This window comes from Gossypium arboreum, chromosome 10 (genome assembly GCF_025698485.1).
Source record: "Gossypium arboreum isolate Shixiya-1 chromosome 10, ASM2569848v2, whole genome shotgun sequence".
Lineage (NCBI taxonomy): Eukaryota > Viridiplantae > Streptophyta > Magnoliopsida > Malvales > Malvaceae > Gossypium > Gossypium arboreum.
In genome coordinates this window covers 21700693-21706155 of record NC_069079.1, presented here as the reverse complement: position 1 = coordinate 21706155, position 5463 = coordinate 21700693, and positions in this window count along the sequence as shown.

Genomic DNA, 5463 nt, shown 5'->3' with positions numbered 1-5463 from the left:
AAATTCAAAATTTGTGAATCACACGGGTTGAAATTGGGGAACACGGTCGTGTTACCTGGCTGTGTGCCCCAAAATTTATAAAAACCCTACACTATTCATTGTCTCCCCCACACAAAAACCCTAACCCTAGCCGTTACAAGTCCACACGACCTCCCTGCCACGACCGTACGCCGGATCCAACTCTATTTTTGTAGCTCATTCTCTCTTTTCTAGCATTTGTTTACTTTTTTCCCTTTAATTGCACTCATTTTTCATGTTAGTTATCATAGAACTATGCATTTTTCATGATTATTTCATCTTTCTATCACTTACATTTTATCCATAGAACAAGCTATTATTTTTTTTTATGTGCAAACTCTTACTCTTTATATGATTTCCCTACTTTATTTGATTAAGTTAGAAGTAAATATTCATGATTAGAACAATAGACATACTCATGCCTTTAGTGTTAACATTTTCATCCGTCACACATGTTGCATTCCATGAAATTCATTGCCATTTTCACACCATACAATTGATTGCTTTGATTAATTTGTTAGTCTTAGTAGTTGCTGAAATTATGATTGTTATTTACATTTTGTCTTCATTTTACTTTGATCATTCCTCAAGATGAATTAACGGTTTTAATTGCAGGTACCATGTTATCTTCACGAGGAAAGAAAACTACTGTACCCGCTTCCAAGAAATGGAAGTGTCATCTCCCGCGGGTCCAACCGCGAAAATTCGTCACCCTCTCCTACAGTTCCCCCGTGGACCCTAGGAAGAACTTTTCCAAATACTTCAGGCCTGACCTTTAATTGCGAACCACTGTATCGACTGGGCTGCTGTAGAACAAGTTCAGTTGGCTGATGCGATTCGGGCCGTCCTAACCACCGACCTTTGGAAGCTATTCTTTGGGATCATCGAGCCAACATACCTCGAGCTCACGATGGAACTATGCTCAACGTTCCATCTTCAGACTGTAATGATAAACTATGAAGATCCTGGCACTGTCAAATATCGTCTAGGCAGATTAATCCGCCAGCTAAGTATCCCAGAGTTCGGTGCTCCACTAGGCTTATATACGGAGGAGTTCAAGGAGGAGAATGAACTACATGCTCTTACTCACCACATACACTTCTCTCCCTCGAAGTGCTGGCACACTTTGGCCCCTGGCGCTGCCTCCTACAATCCTAGCCATTCCAAGGCATCAGTTCTCCCACCATCCCTGAGGTACTTACACGCCATTTTGGCTCACACAATTACAAGAAGGTGAGAGAGCACTGGCATCGTCAACACTCACGACGCCTACTTTTTATGGTGTATGTCGCACGGGCATGTCATCGACCTTGCCTATTTCATCGCCCTCGCGATTCAACACCAAACAAAGCTGTATAAAAAGGGGGTCATCTCCATTGGCCCCTTCGTGACTCGGTTGGCTCGACACTTTGGGCTCCTTGACACCGCGGCCCAAGAATCATCCTTAACCCTCATTGGCCAGATATCTCCACAAGGTATCTCGAGTATGCTTAGTATGAGGATGATCGAGAGGCGCCGAGGAACCTACCGTCCTTAATATCGTCTCACCCAATCTACCGAGGAGGAGGCCTACGAGGACATTCCTGATGATGTCCCTCCATAGCATGAGGACCCACCGACTCAGCCACCACCACCCTCTCGTTCAGTTCATGCGGTGGCTTCATATGCTGACCTCTTTAAGCCACCTCACTCGATTTGAGTAACAGTGTTTTCAATGATTTGACAACATTGATGCTACTTTACAGTAGATTTTTCAGCACCTCCACATCTCATCGCCAGTCCCACCTCGCGAACCATCCAGCGATGAAGATGTTTAAAACATTTATTTAGTATTCTATGTTTTTTATTTTTATTAGATTCTAGATTTTTTTTATCAATCTTGGTTATTTCTTTATTAGTAATTATTCTTCCTAATATCCCCTAAAAAGTTCTTGATTTTATCACAGTTATATAGAGCTCTTAAGCTCATCATCGCATAAGAACTAAAAACTCCATCGAGAAAGGTTCTCCACGACTGCCATGTCTTGATCGACCACGACCATAGCTACCACTAGATATAATATTCTTTTGGCGCAGGACTTATGGACTAATGAACTTCTACCACCGCCGAAGTATCCTGCTCCACTCTCGCATCGATTACTCTCCAAAACTCCAATTCGAGGAATTTATCATACATGAAGTTTCACTTCTCTCCCTATCTTATTTTTATATTCTAATATCTATCTTTGTACATTGAGGGCAATGCACATCTTAAGTGTGGGGGGATATTTATTTTATTATCAGAAAAATCCCTGAATGACTGCCTTGTTCTCTTAAAAAGCTCTCATATCGTATTTAGGATAAAATTTTGATTGATTTATGATTTTGATTGATATATCTTAAATTAAAACATAAACATTTATGCATTGATTGTTTAAACTTTAAGACATTAGAGAATCAAGCATGATAAGTTGATTTTTCAGAATTTAAAATCTTAGGTTGTTTCCCCAAAGTTTAGGTATTAATTTGAGTTGGAATTCACAAGTTTTAAACATCAAAAAGCCATAATTTTTGTGAGATTTTTGAGCCTTTTGAGCATCTATTAATTCTTTCATGCTCACTTTTATTATTGCTTTGAGTGCGTCAATATCGAACTGTTATTCTAGAACTTGCTTGATTATGCATGTCAAGACCACACCATTTGATTTGATATGTCAAAATGATTAAGTCACTTAAGACTAACCCACTCATGCCATGAAAAGCCTACCTCCATGATTAACCCCTAGTAAACCCCCTTGAGCCTAACAAGCTATTTCTTGTATTACCCTTAATATTAACCCTTAACCCATTATTGTTGAAATCCACTAAATTAATCCCTATTTTTGTCGAGGGTTGAGTTGAATAAATTGCTTAGCTATGTCTTGTTCTTAATAGTTAGTCTATGTTATTTAACTTGTTCTTAAAAAAACAAACATGTATACATATTAGTAATGATCTTTTGTTTGTAAGCTTCAGTATTCAAATTCCATAGTCAGAAAAAGAATTATGTTGTACGTAAGTGATGATTAAATATATTTCTAGTTAAGTAATTTTTCAACTCAATCTCAATTCTAACCCTTTCTTTCAACTTGTGACCACACCCCCTAACCAAGAGTCATTACAACCCTCTAAAGACCTTTTGATTGATGTATTATCTTAAATTATAGTGGTGGAGATTTGATTTTCATGTAAGCCTATGGTAATGACTTTTCATTATTGACTATTGAATGCTTCATTTATTATTTTTAAACACATCGAGTGATTTGAGTGAATCTTTAATGAGGATGTGAAACTCTGTGATATTCTGAATCAAAGGTAATTAATTAGATGAGGGGAGACACCTATGTTTTCAGAACAAAATGCTCAACTTAGAATGATTGAACCTATGATATTCTTTTAGTTGAATTCTCAATGTATGATTACCTATGGATTATTTTGAGATATTATCGATAGAAATTATAAGTTGAGAAGAATTTATTTTGATTATGAGTTGAGAATTTTGCTTGAGGACAAGAAAATGCTTAAGTGTGGGGGTATTTGATAAACCGTAATTTATACATATTTTTACCCCATGTTTAACGCATTTTATGGATGATTTCCCGTTAGAATTGCAGAATTTGATGCTCCTAATGCTTTAATTTCATGTTTTATACTTAGAAGAGCATAGGAGAGCGAAAGGAACGAGAAACGGGCCAAAAACGGAGAAAATGGACCAAAGTACAAAATCAACACGGCCTGGACCTCCTCACACACAAGGCAGCACCACACTATTGTGTCAATTTAGCGTGCTCAAGCACGACCTAGAGTAATCGTGACAGGCATGTCCCTGCAGAGCCCAAGTTGAGTCCAATTCGGAAAAAGCTAATTTTGAGGGCTCTTAGGCATTCCAAAGCCTATAAATACACCCTAGAGGAGGAAGAAAAGGGAGACACAAAATAGGGAGTAAGGAATTACTCCAAGGAAGCCGATTGATTCATCTCAGAAGCCGGATTCATCATCAAGACTAAAGATCTCTCCTCAATTTCCCCTTCAAAAGTTTGGGTTTTCTTTGTGTTTTGTATTCTTTATTATTCTGAAATGTTTTCTTATCCAGTTATGAACTAAATCCCCTAAATACCTAAGAGGAATGAAACCTAAGATGAATCTTGTTATTATTTTCTGAATTGTATGATGAATATTTAACTTGTTCTTAATTATGTGTTCTTAATTCTTGTTTTGATATCCCAGGATACTGATTCAAGATAAGCTCTTATTTAGAGGAGAAATAGACCCTGTCTAAGGGTACATTTGTCATAATTAAGCGGAGTTGTTTGCGCGCCTAGACATAGGGTGACAAGATTTTACCAGATTAGGGTGAAACCTAATAAAGGGATCCATAGAACGAGTTAATGCAACCCTAGGGTGTTAATTAGAGAAAGGTCTCAATTATTCAATCTAGGGATTAGACGTTATTAGTTTTGAATAGGGATAATAACATAACTTAGGGATCTCTACGGAACAAGTTAAATGAATAAATCGTCCGATTCGGAGCCAGAATAACAAGTACAGTCTAAGTGGGATTTTTCCTTAGGTATTGTCTTAATTCAATCGATTTTCCCAAAAGTAATTCCCCAATTCTATTCTCTGTGAGTTCTTAGTTTAGATAATTAGTTAGTTAAAACAAAACCTCCTTATTCTTAGGCTAGATAATAAAAAGACAGTCATTACTAGTACTTTTAGTTCCTTTGGGTTCGACAATCCGGTCTTGCTAAAACTTTACTACTGTTCCATAGGTACACTTGCCTACATCTCGATAATAGTTAGTTTCAAGAACGATTAATTATAAATATTTAAAACCTATCATGAAATCACGCGATCAGTGGCAATGTAGGATCCTGAATGTCTTATGTCAGCAAGAGCTGAATATAGCCCTTGAAGAAAAACCTGACGAGATGGATGACAAGGAGTGGGCCAAGATCAATAGACAGACGTGTGGTACACTCCGCCTATGTTTGGCCAAAGAGCAGAAGTACTCTGTCATGAGGGAGATATCGGCAAAGAAGTTGTGGGATACACTGGAAGAAAAGTTTCTAACGAAAAGTCTTGAAAATAGGCTTTATATGAAAAAAACCTTTATCGATTCACATATGCACTCGGTATGTTGATGAATGACCATGTGAACTCATTCAATAAAATTTTAGCAGACTTGCTAAATTTGTATGAGAAATTTGAAGATGAAGACAAGACATTATTGTTGTTGAATTCTCTTCTTAATGAATATGATCATCTTACCACCACATTGCTTCATGGGAAGGATACGATCACATTTGATGCAGTCTGTAGTCGTTGTATAAATCTGAGACTCGAAAGAAAGATAAAAGAGATCACAGAGATACAACTACTGAAGTCTTAACAGTAAGAGGCCGTTCGCACAGCAACAAATCTGGT